Genomic DNA, 16,880 nt, shown 5'->3' with positions numbered 1-16,880 from the left:
CAAAACAAGTAATAAATACCCAAGACCAAGCTTAGGTAACACATTTAGAATCAATTGTAAATCCTTCTTATTAATCTTGCAAAGTTTTACCCATGAATTTAGTTGCCTAATCCTTGAGCGACCAAAACCTTTAGGATTAAGATTTCCCAAATCATTAACAATTTGATATCCCTTAATCTTGTCAATAAACCATACAATTTTTCAAGAATCTTCCAAACTTCCTTAGGTGTTTTGCATGGTTCTAGGTGAAATTGCAAATCAAAAGAGACTAAGGAGCAAATATAACCACAAGTTTCCTCATAATTAAATCTCTCACAATGCTTTTGCATGAGCACCAACATGTTAAAAATAGATTCCTTTATATATCTTGTACAATCATTTTCGCAATAGTTAATTTCATACCAATTGCTTCCGTGAAGCATTATTGTATGGAGTTATGAGTTCAATTAGAGTTTTGCCCATTTAAGAACAAACAACAAAGAAATGAAACCAATCAACTACCACAGGACTAACCCCATACTCACTCAAGCAAAGATATCCCTAGCAATATACACTCTTAGCATTTGATTATTAAAGCAATTACAAGTACCACTTACCAAATCACCAAAGTGGTCTTAATCATAATAAATTTCAAATGTCAAATTTGACTACAAAACTGGAAGTGCATTTTTGGATATAATGAGATCAATCCAATAACGCCACTACAAAAAACTATGCACTTTCAACTAAAATTCCACCAAAAATTATTAACATGTCAGCCTAAAAAGAGCCAAAATTTCCCAAAACAAGAATTGCTCGACACCTATGAGAATTTATAATTTCTAAAATATACAAACACCAAAATCAAAGATTCTCTACCCCAATGTTAAACTATTGAACTTCTACCCTAAATCAAAAACATTGCTTACAAAAGGATCTTGTATGACTAAGACCATATCCTCAAAAGTTGAGTACCAAAATCAAAATGTGAATAGTGAAGGAGCAAATTGAAGGATAAGAGCTACTTATTACAAAGTAATTGGAAAATATTTGCTTGATATTAATAGAGACTGAGAGATCAATTTATACAAGAGGTTGAACAATGTTTCCTTAGGAAACAATCGTAAAGAATGGAAACATTCTATTCTAGAAACGGAAAACTAAATATTAGGAACATTCTAATATTTACAGGAGATTACAATAGATAACAATTAGATACTAAACAGAGATATTAGAAACTATCTATTATCGTAATAACCTCCCTTAATGGTTAATCTATCTAGAAAACGAAGCTGTCAAAAAGCGTAAAAGGCAAATTCTGTCTGCTCAGAGTGCTCCGCACTCTTTCTTGTGGGCTGCGAACCAGATTGCTTAGATAGGGCAGCTAAGTGCTTCCAACATTCAACCTTCATGTGCCCATACTTGTGGTAATAGTTGCATTGAATGTTCTTTTTACTAGAGCCTTATGAAGCTGGAGCGGAGGACCTCTGCTAAGAAGATTGTTGTGATCCAAAACCACCTTATCGTTGTCACCAATTTTTCTAGTGGTTCAATTGAAAATTGAAATTACTAGAATGCATGAATTAGTTACTTGAACTAGCTCCTAAGATGGATTTATTTGTTCACAATTGCTTCCCGCTTAGCTATCATGTGATAAATCATGTATAGCTCTTTCCTCTCGCTATCATTCCATTTGATCATGTAAAAACCCTTGGTTTTCCTCTACAAGTCTTAGACAGCCAATGAACAAATTCCTCTTTTTCTTTGTTCTATTTTTAAACTATATCCTTTTGGAATTCTTTCAAATAATATGATAACACAAATGGAGAACACTATTACCATAAAACAACTCCAGATTTATTAAAATTTATTGTAAAGGTAAGACGAGTTTCTATGAGCAAACCTATTATCCAAATTACAATGCTTAACAAGAACCTGTTTGTTGTATATGTTTGCAGGTGCCTCTCATTAGAAAGAACATCCAGAATGTATTCAACGTGACTCCAATACTCAGCGGCTGCCACCTCCAATTCCAAACACAACTATAGACTTCACGCCCAATACCTAACGTGGTGAATTCTGATCCCAAGCACAAAGGACAGCAGTATTTATGGAACGTCTAATATCAATATTGCTTCACGGGTTACCCACGTTATTGCAGAAGGTTTACTCAGCACTTTGCTAGTCGTACTCAATGTCACACACCACTTGCAATGCTTATGCAATGTCCAATCTGAAACCTAATACCACACGTATTTCCAGAATAACACTTTCAGCTGTCACTATAACCAATTCGATCTCTCCTCAATTGCCAAACAGTAGCAATTAATTAACCTCCATAACGTTCTTTGTCTCCTTAGCAACAATGAACACAGTAGGAGAATTTGATAATTGTTTCCTCGGCACAATTATCAATGTAAGAACTCAGAATTTCTTCAAACCCTCAGGCAGTGAATATGAGCAAATAAATATATTAATCAAGATGATGTCTCCTTCTCCAAAAAGCCATATATACAATACAAGTTGAGCCCCTTAGCTTCATGCTCACACTTTTCACTTAAAAGCAACTTTTATAATATAAAGTCATAACACTTTATATTATAAAATATAATAATAATAAAGTACATCATAAATAATCATTAAACGACAATCCTTCAAATAAATATGACTTCCATAATATTTCATCGAGAGATCAAATAACAAACCGAAAGATTACCCTGTCTGAACTACACACTCAAAATAGTAACTATCTGAAAGTGGCTTACTAAAAATAGTAAGTTCAAAAATATCAATATCCAGACAAAGACCCCCAAATCCAAATGTCAACTTACGAGGGTCGTGATGACGAGCTAACAACACCACACTTCAAGAACCTACTAAATCGGGGTCATTACAGATCATCATATCCATCCCTTGTCTTGCTTGAAATACGCTTAGATCTCCTTATTGATTTTTTAGTCTCCTTCTAATTGCTATAGAACTAGTTTAATCACGTGAAAAGCTTCGAATCTTATCTCTCATTGCTTATCTACATCCACAACCATCTCAAATGCTACAGACAACATTTACATGAAACACAAACAATTTTGTTGTGAAATCTCATATAGTTTTGTAGACTAGATTTCATTTTAGTTGCAGTTCTCATTGTGACACACTTCAATTGGTATTAATAATTAATACACTTGCTTTGAATCACAAATGGCAATTACCCCCTTAATGACCATTGATTTCTTCTATTATCAACCCCAAGCAACCTCTTCATCCTTCATTTTTTGTTTCGTCATTATCATGTGTTGCACATTATTCAATTTGAAGCAAGAAAAACAATAATCACTATCTTGGGTCAGATCATATTGCAATATGTAATATTAATTACATTGTTTGTGAGTCCATACTTTGCAAATTATTCAACTATTATAATGTGCTTGATAATGTTGTCATGTGTAAATTATATTTTGAATCAGTCAAAATGGTTTAAAAAATTACTTGGATGCATGTATACAATAGGACCTTGGTCATCTAAGTTACACACCTAGACATTATATGTTTGATCAAATATTACAATCCGTATTTTGTTTACAAGTGAGCTTTAGTAAACTAATTCTTATCAACACCGTATTTACATCCATTATATTTAGAGTTGTACTACTTAATGCTTACAACATACTCTTGTTGTAATTGCATCCATGGAAATGCATTTATAAAGTTGCATAGTTTTCCTCAAAAAGAATTCTAGAGTTTAAAATACCAAAAACATTACATCCGTTCCTCAAATTTGTAGAGGTCCCTTATTTTGATTATTCATTGTTCACATGAAGTAATTTTTTTTGAAAAGAAAGTCATCCATATTGACACACATCATTATTTTTAAAACTCTTCCTTATGGGGCAATGGAACTTTCAATATCAAATATTTTCTTGTATTGGTGTAAACCTAAGGTCTTTCATGTGTCTAAAAAACAATAAGTTTCCTCATATTGGCCCACATCCATGCCTTCAAATGCACCTATAGATTAAAAAAGTGGCATATAGTGGCATACCATTACCCTTGGGCACATGTTTGATGAGGCTAAACATTGTCTTTCTTCTATTCCCACTTGCCTATAATTTGTTTCATGCATCACTAAATCGGTCCAAATGCCCTTGAATTGGTTCATGCACTAATCTCTTTGTATAGACATGTGCATAAAATATATTAATGTCCAACACTTGACCACAAAGAGGGTCCAAGGGACTGCCCAAAAAACACAAAAGACCAACCCACAACAAGAACACCAAACAGTGTCTAAGGAGAGAAAGCAAAACAACAAAAGAAAACAACTAAAACTGAAAAAATCGCAAGCCATCCTGAGCTGTGGAGAAAAAATCCAAAAAACCAACGAATAGACCCTAGGGCGGGAGACGAAATTGCACCATCTCTAGAGACCTCTGGAAAAAGAAGACCTTTGTCAAATGAGATCCTACACTGCCTCACAGATCTAGCGTGGCTGGAAGCCAGGGACTAGGTGATGCTTGGTACCTCACGTACGTAGAACTTCAATGAAGAAAGAAGTGATGAACTGGTCGAGGTGCAATGATGGGGACACAACCCAAGAACAGAATGGACACAACAGAAAAAAGGGAAAATTGTATTAACTAAAAAATAAGCTAGTACATTCAGTACAGAGAAAATAAACTTCAAAACATGCCCTAAGGGCTTACAATAGCATAAATGTGGAGATAATTTCTCCTTTCAGTACCTCCTCTCAAACTCCACTCCGAACTGCCTTTTACAATGCCAGAAATCTTCTTAAATAGACCCCGGAGGGTTAAGGACTCGGAGTACATTCCAGAAAGTGCTAGTAGGCATCCACCGACCAAATAGAACGTTCCAGAAGCTACGTTAGAAGTCGACGCAAATCTAGAAGAATCCAGAAATGGTAACCAAACTTCCGGGAGGCATAACTTTTGAACCGTAGCTCCGATTGACGAACCGTTTACATTTTCGGAAAGCTCTCGAAGCGCTCTATAGCCCTATGGACAAGCTTTGCTCGTCCCCCATTTTCGGCCCTTTTCGAGGTCGTTTAATGCCCCTAACCTGACTTTGAAGCATTCTTAGGAGGTCTCTACAACTCGAAAAACTGCAATAACTTTCAAACCGTTGGGCCTTTTGACCTGATTCTTTTTCTAGAATGCTCTAAATTACAATTACATTCATCTAGCCAATTTACATCTCCTAGTTCACCAAAATGATGGCTCAATTACATACTCCTATTTTTTTAGGATTTACACGAACACTGATAGTGGAACTGTGAGAGTTGGAACCTTTATTTGACCCAAATGGGTATCCAAAAATGAAAACGCATGAAATAGAAACTAAGTCTAAGTATATTTTTTGGGTGACACAAGAGTGCCCTTATACCTCTGGATGCTCCTGCATCAGACACCCAGGGTAGATTGAAAAGTGACCCTGTCATTTTATGAATGGTAGAGGAAATCCCAAAAGGGAAACCTCAGCTGCTGAAATCCAAGTTGAGTCCTCGATTGGCCGTCCTTTCCACTTCACCAAATACTCTTCATACTGCCTATTTCTGGTACTCCTACCCACACGATGATCTAGAATGTCTTCTATCTCCTCCTTCTTAGAAGCAGGAATCGGACATGGCTCTAACACTAGCTCCTCATCTGCACTATCATCATGATACTCTATTAAATCTGCAATGTTGAAAATGGGAGAAATGTGAATACCATCTGGCAGTTCCACCTCATATGCATTTCCTGAGTCATGTTTCTTCAAAATTTTGCAGGGGCCAAATTTCTTCATTTTCAGCTTGTTGTAAGTACCGGCTGGAAATCTTTCTTTTCGTAAGTGCACCATGACTAAATCCCCTACTTGGAATTCCTTATGTCTTCTCCTTTGATCAGCCCTAGCTTTATACTCTTGATTCATCTTGGTAATGTGTGCTTGAACCTCCTCATGTAGACGCTTGATATGTTCAGCAAATTCCTCAGCTTCAGCACTTGTCCTCTCCCCTTGCTCTATCTTTCTCAATTATGGTGCAGTCCTTGGGCTATTCCCATATACAATTTGGAATGGTGATTTTCCAGTACTCCTATTTACAGAGTTATTATAAGCAAACTTTGCCTATGGTAGAATCAAATCCCATCCCTTGGGCTTATCCCCAACTAAACATCTCAGCAAATTGCCCAGACTTCTATTTACCACTTCTGTTTGGCCGTCAGTCTGTGGGTGATGCATGGAACTGAATTTCAAGTCTGTTCTCAACTTTTTCCACAATGTCCTCCAAAAATACCCCACAAATTTAGTATCTCTGTCAAAAACTATACTCCTTGGAAGACCATGTAGTCTTACCACCTCTTTGAAAAACAAGTCTGCAATATGGACAGCATCATGAGTTTTGTCGCATGGAATGAAATGTGCCATTTTGGAGAACCTATCAACCACCACGAATACTGAGTCATTACCCCTTTGTGTCCTTGGCAATCCAAGAACAAAATCCATACTTATGTCCTCCCATGGCCTTGATGGAACAGGCAATGGCTGATATAGGCTAGTATTGTGACTAAACTCCTTGGCAACTTGACAAACCTGGCAACTCTGTACAAACTTCTTCACATCCTGTGAAATTTGAGGCCAAAAATAATGTTCTCTAAGAATGGCAATGGTCTCATCTCGACCAATATGTCCTACCATCCCTCCACTGTGTTTCTCCTTAATCAGATTTTCCCTCATGGAACTCCTTGGAATGCACAATTGACTACCCTTGAACAACATGCCATCCTAAATCAGATAGTCTAACCACTTGGTTCTATCTACAGCAATAGGCTCTTTACAAGCTTTCCATGCTTCAAGCAAAATCAAGATCCTCAGGGTACAAATTCTTGAGTTCATCAAACCCAACTACTTCAACCTGCATTACTGTAAGCAACAACTTTCTCCTACTTAGTGCATCTGCAACCCTATTAGATTTTCCACTTCTATGCTTCAACACAAATGTATAGCTCTGCAAGAACTCTACCCACTTCATATGCCTCTGATTCAATTTACCTTGGCTATTTAGGTACTGTAATGCCTGATGATCAGTATAAAAAACAAATTCCTTTGGCAATAAATAATGCCTCCATTTCTTTAAGGCCTGAACTATTGCATAGAACTCTTGATCATAAACAGAATACTTCTTCTTTGTATCATTCAATTTTTCACTAAAATATGCAATAGGCTTACCTTCTTGGCTTAATACAACCCCAATAGCACTGCCACTAGCATCACAATCCACCTCGAACACTTTTCTAAAGTCTGGAAGTGCCAACACAGGCTGTTTTGTCACCTTCTTCTTCATCAACTCAAAACTTCTTGCAGCTACTGCAGTCCATTTGAACTCTTTTCTATCCCCTCTTATTGTATCAGTTAGGGGTGCACATATGCCACTGAAATTCTTAATAAACTTCCTGTAAAAACTAACCAGATCATGAAATGATCTTACCTCAGTAGCAGACCTTGGAGTAGGCCATTCCAAGATGGCTTTTACCTTCTCTGGATCCATTTTGAGACCTTCAGGTGATATAACAAACCCCAAATAGACTAACTCCCTTTTTGCAAAGATACACTTCTTCAGATTAATTAACAGTTTCTCTTCCCTTAGCCTTTCAAGGACACTACGAATATGCAATAAATGTTCTTCCAAAGTCTTGCTGAAAATTAAAATATCATCCAAATAAACAATAACAAATTTTCCCAAGAACTTCTTAAGTACCTCATTCATGAGCGACATGAAGGTGCTTGGGGTGTTCGTCAATCCAAAGGGCATGACTAACCACTCATAAAGACCCTCCTTGGTCTTGAAGGTTGTTTTCCACTCATCTCCTTCTCGAATCCGTATCTGGTGATAACCACTATTCAAATCTATCTTTGTGACGTACTGAGCTCCACTCAAGTAGTCCATAAGATCATCCATCCTTGGCAAAGGAAACCGGTACTTGATGGTTATCCTATTTATAGCTCGAGAATCTGTACACATCCTCCACTCTCCATCCTTCTTTGGTGCAAGTACTGCAGGTACTGCACATGGACTCAGGCTCTCTCGAATCAAGCCCTTCCTCAACAGCTCCTGAACCTGTCTATTTAGCTCCTCTGTTTCAATAGGAGTCATCCTGTGAGCAGCCTTGTTAGGCAAACTAGCTCTTGGAATCAGATCTATCTGATAACTGATTTGCCTTACTGGTGGCAATCCATCTGGAACATTATCAGAGATAATATCTCCAAACTCACCTAGTAAATCTGAAACTTCAAGTGGTATTTCACTACTACCTTCTTTATCTTTCCTAGGAATCAAAGCATAGCACATATGTTGATGTTTCATGCCATCTAAAAACTTCCTTCCATCAACAAGACAAATCCTAGCACTGCTACATACCTTTTCACCTTCTTTTTTCATGGGCTTCAATTTGTGACGAACTCCATCCTTTGTCAGAGAGTATGTGTTTGCATGCCCATCATGTACTGCATGTCTATCAAACTGCCATGGTCTACCCAACAATAGATGGCAAACATCCATCGAAATAACATCACAGAGAACTTCATCATGGTAACTCCCAATTTTGAATTTCACCAAACATTGTTCACTTACCAGGACCTTATGATCATCTTTTACCCAAGCAATCCGATAGAGTTGGGGATGTTTCTCCCTCTTGAGCTTCAGCTTAAAGACCATCTCTTCTGATACCAGGTTATCAGTGCTACCACCATCAATGATCACGTCACAACATTTATCCTCACACTTGCATTTGGTACGGAACAAACTCCTCCGTTGTCCTGGTTCAATCTCACCACTTAGTAGGACTCTTTCATTTAGCAAGGTCTCTCCTCTTTCTGCATCCTCTGAATGTGATGACTGTGCATCCTCATCCACATGAGCAACCCTAGCTTGGCCCTCAGCTCTCCTATTTGTCCTTCCTTGTCATTGAGGGCATTCAAAGGCACGATGACCTTCTTCATTGCAATGGAAACAGGTACCACGGAAGCCTCCTCTTCCTTGTCCACGTCCTCTACCTCTTCGTCTCTGATTTCCAAAGTCTTGATCATGGGAGCGGTTGAAACCCTCATTCCTCTGGTTCCTGCTAGTACCCACATCTTCATTTTTCTTTTGGGTTTCATTGCGGCCTCCAGATGATCTACCGCTTCCCCTTTCTCCTTGACCGCGCCCTCTTTGTCTTCCTTCAAACCTTTTATTCAACTTCTCTTCAACTCGTAGGGCAAACTCGTATGCCTCTTACGCTGGTCATTCTTACCAGACTTAATTCCTCTTGGATGCTAGATCGCAACCCACTGCTATAACGAGCAACCTTCTCCTTATTTGCTTTTGCATGCCTCGCTCTAATCAAGAGTCGGTAAAATTCCTCTGTATATTCTTGGACTGATCTTCCTGCTTGCTTTAACCCATGAATCTTCTTAAACAAATCAAGCTCGTAGTCCACAGGAATGAACTGCTTCTTCAATTTGTCCACCATGCGATCCCATCTTGTGATCTTCTCCTTTCCTCTTCTGTTTCTTTCCAATTGAAACTCTTGCCACCAGATTTTGGCATGGCCTTTCAGTTTAGCCTTTGCAAACTTAACCCTATCTGGGTCCCTGATATCATCATACTCAAAGTATTCTTCCAGTTCATTGATCCAATCGATCAACTCATCTGGTTTCAGATTTCCTGAAAATACACCCACTTCAATTGTAGGTCTTTTCCCAAACTTAGTAATGGCCCTAAAAAGCCTTTCCTCTGCATGATTCAGAACTTCCCCGTCAAATTCCCCTTCTAGTCTCATTTCTTCTTCTTCATTGTCATCCTCACTGTCGTCACCTGCGGCAACATTTGCTCCTCTACGGAGCTCCTCTTGCAATGCCTGTACCTGCCTTTGGAGGGCTCTAACCTCCTCAGGATTAATAGCTCTGGCCCTTCCGCCACGCTCTCCTCGTGGAGGCATCTTCTAACTCGAACCCACAACCACACAGTCCTGGTGCAAACTGCCTCACAGTCGGCGCTTTGTCTACACACTCAGGAAAACCAGCTCTGATACCACTTGATGGGGACACAACCCAAGAATAGAATGGACACAACAGAAAAAAGGGAAAATTGTATTAACTGAAAAATAAGCTAGTACATTCAGTACAGAAAAAATAAACTTCAAAACATGCCCTAAGGGCTTACAATAGCATAAATGTGGAGATAATTTCTCCTTTCAATACCTCCTCTCGAACTCCACTCCGAACTGCCTTTTACAATGCCAGAAATCTCCTTAAATAGACCCCGGAGGGTTAAGGACTCGGAGTACATTCTAGAAAGTGCTAGTAGGCGTCCACCGATCAAATAGAACGTTCCAGAAGCTGCGTTAGAAGTCGACGCAAATCTAGAAGAATCCAGAAATGGTAACTGAACTTCCGGGAGGCATAACTTTTGAACCATAGCTCCGATTGACGAACCGTTTACATTTTCGGAAAGCTCTCGAAGCACTCTATAGCCCTATGGACAAGCTTCGCTCGTCCCCCATTTTTCGACCCTTTTCGAGGTCATTTAATGCCCCTAACCTGACTTTGAAGCATTCTTAAGTGTCCAAAACCCGAAAAACTACAATAACTTTTAAACTGTGGGGCCTTTTGACCTGATTCTTTTTCTGGAATGCTCTAAATTACAATTACATTCATCTAGCCAATTTACACCTCCTAGTTCACCAAAATGATGGCTCAATTACATACTCCTATTTTTTCGGGATTTACACGAACACTGATAGTGGAACTGTGAGAGTTGGAACCTTTATTTGACCCAAATGGGTATCCAAAAATGAAAACACATGAAACAGAAACTAAGTCTAAGTATATTTTTTGGGTGACACAAGATTGCCCTTATATCTCTGGATGCTCCTGCATTATGCAATCTCGTGGGGAGTTGACATTGAATAGAGCAGTCTTGAAGTCTCAAGACCTCTTGAAGGTAGAGCGCAAGGCACCTCTGGTCAATATATCTGAAGGAGGAGACGGATAAAACCCCCTTGGACAAGCAATAGAATCTCTCTTTGATCTCATAGTAGATAGGACAACAGAAGATGAAATGTGGTTCTATCTCAGCCTCCCCAAAAGTACACAAATGATAAAACCTGTCCTCTCTAGAAATCTTATGGTCGGTCTAAATGCGAAGCTAATGCGATCTCACTCTGAAGGAGCCAAGCAAAATGCGAGAACGTGAGACCCACAGTGGGAAAGATAAGGGGGACAGACAGTGATCTTGTCCTGAATCTTGAGAAAATGCTCTGAATAGAAGGCCATCATAGGGTGAAAGCCCCTAATAGGGGTTAACCCATATAGTGTGGATAATCCCAAGCATAAGTTTTTCAAATACATAAGCCAACCTCTATTTAGGTATACCCCTAATTCCTAACAAGCAATTGAACAAGGATATACTTTTTTGGTTTACAAGTCTTCTTTATTACAAGGCACACACTTGTGACTCGATGCTCACTTATATGCCCCATACTTGATTTCTTGAAGATTTCATCTTGCACTTATAAACTACCAAGCATGCCTATCTCTATAAAACCTTGTAGTTGTCTTGCACCCAATTTCTTCAATTGTAGTACATATGTCTTTGTTTAGCACAGGCCTATACTCTAGGGGCAATCTAAATGAAAATAAATACATAGTTCTTTATGACTTGCATTGCTACTCAAGTGAGCACATCCATTAGACCTAACATTTCAAAAATATGTGTCCTTTACAACAATGCAAATTGGATCTAGGCATAACTAAAAATTGAAAAATATTGGATTCTTTGTCCAAGAGCATCCTAATCCCATTGTGTGTGCATAACCATTAAAGGGAAATTTGATTGAAATTTGATCTCTGTATTAGTGCATGTCTTCTCTTGTGTGCAAATCTAAACAATGTCGTCATATCTAACACCAAGGGTGTTGATGTTCTAATACAAGCACCCATAGTTTGTCTTCACAACTTAGCCAAATTTTGGATTTCCCTCCTTTCTTCAGTCCTACTATGAACCAGAAAAGAAAACCAAAGACAACTAAGCAAACCTAACATATGAAAGTTCCAAATGGGGTACAACAATTTAGAGTTATAGAAACCTTTTTGTTCCTTTCCAAAACATGCATAGCATCAACCCTTTAAATGGATCAATATCAAAAAGAAAATGGCAAGAGAATTATGCTAAGAAACAACTAAATCCCAATCTCATAAATGAACAATCCTAAGAAGAGCGAAACAAATGAGAACAATGACAATATCAATAATATCATGAGTGAATCCCAAGAAATTTGTAAATCCAATTAAAATCACAACCAACAATTTGGTCAGCACAATGAGGCTCATCTGAAATGGATACAAGAACAAAAGTGTTGTTGTTTCTACCAAAACTATAGTCATGACACCTTAAAATAACAATGAACCTAGCTATTACCCAACTACCTTCCTAACAACCGAGGACAAGTGGAGGTGGATATCATTCTCTCTTTTCAAAACAAATACAAATATAGGAAATCCCAAACAGCTGATTGTACATCTTTAATAATCAATAATAGTCTTGCACTTCACAAAATCAACCCGCCTAGAGGTCACCATTATGAGAGGCTCAAAATGATAACTTACATGTGTCTCATCATCCAAACCACCTTTTTAGACCCATTCAGCCTAATCAAACTCTAAGACATGCTACTCAAACCCCTCAACACACCAATTTTTTCGTAGACATCAAAAATATGCCTTTAGACCATGACTCATTGGATCAATTGGATATCATGCTGCTTATGGAGGTAGTTTCAAAGAGAAATTATTAATCAAAAGAACCGTGGCAGGCAAAGGATAAGCCCTTAACATCAATATCATAAATAATTGATCCAAGCCTTCTTCAAACTTCGACTTATCAAAATTGATGTAAAAGGTAAATCAGCTCTCCTTTTATTCTAGTTGGCTTCATTAAGCTCTCTTATCATATCAGGACCTATGATATTGGCAGCTAAACTTCACATTTCAGACAAAACACATTTTACAATATGCTTCTAGGTCCACCTCAACCCTCTTTCAATCAAACAAGTTTATGTAATATTAAATTCCCATGTAGTCAAAGTCAACAAAACCCATATCATTACCAAGAAGAAACATGTGTATAACCATCAAGACCAACTCACAACTGTCCAAAACAAGTATGGGGACTACAATAAAATTGAACTGATTCAAATCAAAATTCACATTCAAATTACATCTTCCAACATCAAACATGTTAAAGTAGAGTTCATATTATGAAACCCACTAGGCATCATCAAGTAGATGATACAAATGAATAGACTAAGACAGCCATCTTAGGCAAACGAACTTAGCAATTGTGACGATAAACATGTAGCACCCATCTGCCAACATGCTCATATCAAGTTACCATGTAATAACTTCTATGAGGACTTAACTCTATGTTGCCCTAGTATTTCTAAATAAGGTATAGATAATGTTCAAGAATCATTGACAACTTATATCTGGAATCAGAGCCTTGAACCAGGTTAGTCAACACTATGAGAGATGAATATATATACATAACTCCATGATGTTATAAATAGAATCCTAAATCCTAAATCGTAAATATCGTTACAACTAATATTAAGTACAAGTATGATTCTCTTAAAGATCTTCCCCAATAACCCATCCCAATTATGAAGTACCATGGGAGATTACACAAGTCACCTCAGGCCTATTCATCAAGCCCAAAGTGCAGAATGACAACAAACATTCATCCTTCCAGCCTCACTCAGGGTCACTCTTCTTAAATGGACCCTTCTGCTAATTGCATTCCATGTGTGTATCATATTCCCCCTCCATATGGGATGGCATAATGGTTGTAGGTCTTAAATGAATCTTCATCATCATTATAAATGGCTACTTCATTACTAACTATGCATATATTAGAGGCTATAGAATATTCACATGCATCAAATGAAGACATATAACAAATTAACCAATTCATCGTGTACAATACTTCATATCAAAATATCAGATAAATATATAAACTTCTGTTTGCTATTTACATATTCCAAGTTTGCAGTTTGTATTTTGACTGAATGGTTTATCTTACGAAGTTGCCGCCATGTATAAGACCTGAGTGGTTCAATGTCCCTCCTTGAATGTTGTTCTTCAATGCATATATCTCCTCGTTGTAGCAGAAGAATAATGTCTCTTCCTAGTTCATGTCCCTTCATTCCAGGGGTGGCATCTTTATTTAAGGGAGGTATCTTTTTATTTAGAATAGTTATAGTATTGATCACTCTTATGTTCATTAAAAACCATACAAACATAAGCAGACCTAATGATTATATTGTCGCTGCTTTTAAACATTGGTAACACTTCCTGTTATTGTTAGTTTATTTATCTCTAGATCCATGAGAAGCTGATCGAACATAGAAAGAAACCCACACACCTAGTAAATAATAACCATCTTTAGAAGCTTTCATATTAATTATTTCCACACAGAGCATTTTGGAATGCTTAAATATTTTTTCAATATATACTTCTCATGCCCAAGGTAAAAGGACAACTCTTTATAGTCAATCGAAAAATGGCATGACCACAATTTTACTAAATCTTGAGAGTTGATATTGCCACGATTATCTTTACCTCAGCAGCCAAACACTACTTAATAATATAAACAAATCAATTGCTTAATGATCCCAATCATTGTTCTTGAATTCATGTTTTCAGATGGCTCCTTTAGAAAAATCCATTGAAGTTTTGAGGCAGACAAGTTTTCGTCAGGCATTGATATCCTTTACAGTAAGGACATGACATATCAATAGCCTCCACGCTACAACTTATGTAGAGGACTAGTTAAAAGAGACGCAGATACCTTTCTATAAAAGACAATGTAGATGCTTTATACAGTTGAATATCTGATCTTGGTATGCTTGATCTTAATTTCAAGTCATGTGTCCAGTATTATTCTGCAAATACTTGTGCCTCCGTCTGAATATTGTGTTATCAATTTAATGTTTGTGAATTGCCCGTGCTCTGCTTACCATGACATAAAAAATCTCAGAAATAAAGCTTACATTTGCATTTTCATTTGATAAACAGAGCTATGCAAGTAATCAACGCTATGTCCTCAAAAATTGTTAAATTTAGAGGCATGCTGATAAATGCCATCAAAATGTCTATACCTTGCAGATTCCTGTTTTAAGAACTAAGGATCATATGTGATGATCTGGCTTGCTCTAGTACTTTTACATTTTAATGTGCTCGTGTTTCTGTTTATTAAGCATGCATGATATGCTAATTACATTAATTTATGCCTTGAACGCATGGGAATCATCTGTATCTATTGTAAGTGAGTAAGCATTAGCTGGTATACCTTTGAAAGTCTCAGTTTATCCTCTACTAAAAATACTCAATGACGACAGATCCAGAAAAGCGTGGCCACTCATACTCAAGCACATGTATGATGTATCAACATCAAACATAAAGCTACTAAGGCCATTTTTAACCCTACAAGAACCCTTTGATAGATTCCTTGGGGTGTCAAATTTCACAGTCATATGTCACATAGGGGATTTAAAATAGTGTTTTAAGTGCTCGCCGAGCCTGTCAAGCGAGACACCAATTTGGAGTATGAAATTTTTGCTTATGATCTAGGAAATAAAGTTCAGTCAAAACAGACCAATACGGAGCAAACAGAAATAATGATCTTGGGCTTTGTGTCAAACAATTTTAGTGCGTGCATATAATTGCTGACACCGAAACAACTGCACAAATAAAAATAAAAGTAAAATGAATAATTACAAAACCCTTCCAGAACTAAAGAAAACCTACAAGTGAAAGCTAAGGAATGCTAAATTTATAGCCAGACGCGCATCCAAAGAAGGCCAAGGTGAATTACAGCGCATCCAACTATTTCTGCACGAAACCTAGTTTTTTATTTTTTTTATATTGGCACCTTAAGCATGGCCATCGGACTATTAATTAAGTTTGGAAAATAAAAATTCAATTAAGAAGACAAAGGATACCAAACAACCGTTAGCATAAACTTAGGTTAACATAATTAAATCTTGCAATTCACGCTTGCAGTAACATGTTAAAAATAAAAAACAGAGGATCTCTTGATTACCGGCGGTCTTTGGCAAAACCTGCGAAAAAATATTTGAATTGCAAAAGAAGAATTGAAGGGAAGAACTAGAATTACCTGGCACTAGTGCCCTCCAGCTGATCTCCTGTTAACTGAATTGAATTGTTTGAAAGAGATTCAGTAAGTTGGACATTTGAAATGCGACCAAAGCGACAAAACGGTAAAGAGAAACATCATAAAAATAAATCATAACATGCGTTACGGTAAGTTTGTATCCTTCTTTATAATTGATGAAAGACAAGTTATTAACTCGGATTTATTTAGCTCCTGACTAAATATTTTAAAATATAAAAGGACAAAATTATTTTCTACTTCACTATCGACCCTCACCTTGGGACTTTGAACAAACAAAAACTTACATCGTTCCTGGTATATTGAAAAGTTTTGCATCGGTTTGATTTTTTTTAGAGAATGTTTTGTTGATTTTCATTTTTTTCTTCTATCTTTAAAGGAAAATTAGGAAATTCATATGATTTTCTAAAGGCAGAGAACAGCATGAGCATGAGTTCTATTTCGAGGGTAGCATTCTTGAAGAAGTTATGAAGTATAAATATCTCAGTATTTACTTTAACAAAAATCTAAGCTTGGGAAGGTTGTAGAAAGAAAAGAGTTCTAGGAGGATGAAAGGTACTTTATTCGCTTCAAAATAGATGTTGTAATGCTAAGGTTTGGGCTTCTTGTGTTACTAGTTGTTCTTTATGGATGTGAAATATGGGTCATGGGTCAGTGACACTTCAGCCTTACAATG

At 37.2% G+C, this 16,880-nt stretch overlaps 1 protein-coding gene across 2 annotated transcripts in view; it reads right to left on the bottom strand.

Annotated features, from left to right (window-relative positions):
- The window catches only part of LOC149576142 (3'-5' exonuclease domain-containing protein / K homology domain-containing protein / KH domain-containing protein), a 112,567-nt gene extending 96,240 nt beyond the window's left edge, over nt 1-16,327 (bottom strand). Inside the window, exon 1 of one of the 2 annotated variants that reach the window (XM_089816453.1) lies at nt 16,190-16,327. The gene's annotated coding sequence lies outside the window, so the exon portion shown is untranslated. Of the gene's footprint in view, nt 1-15,819; nt 15,934-16,189 lie in introns of those variants that run through there. The other variant, XM_089816455.1, reaches the window with a different exon arrangement.
- Between the last annotated feature and the right edge of the window lie 553 nt (nt 16,328-16,880).

The sequence above is a fragment of the Cupressus sempervirens genome, chromosome 1 (assembly GCF_028749045.1).
Source record: "Cupressus sempervirens isolate cs-2001-9-10 chromosome 1, ASM2874904v1, whole genome shotgun sequence".
Classification (NCBI taxonomy): domain Eukaryota; kingdom Viridiplantae; phylum Streptophyta; class Pinopsida; order Cupressales; family Cupressaceae; genus Cupressus; species Cupressus sempervirens.
Note: the sequence above shows the minus strand (reverse complement) of the source record. Positions and strands in the feature narration are given on the sequence as shown.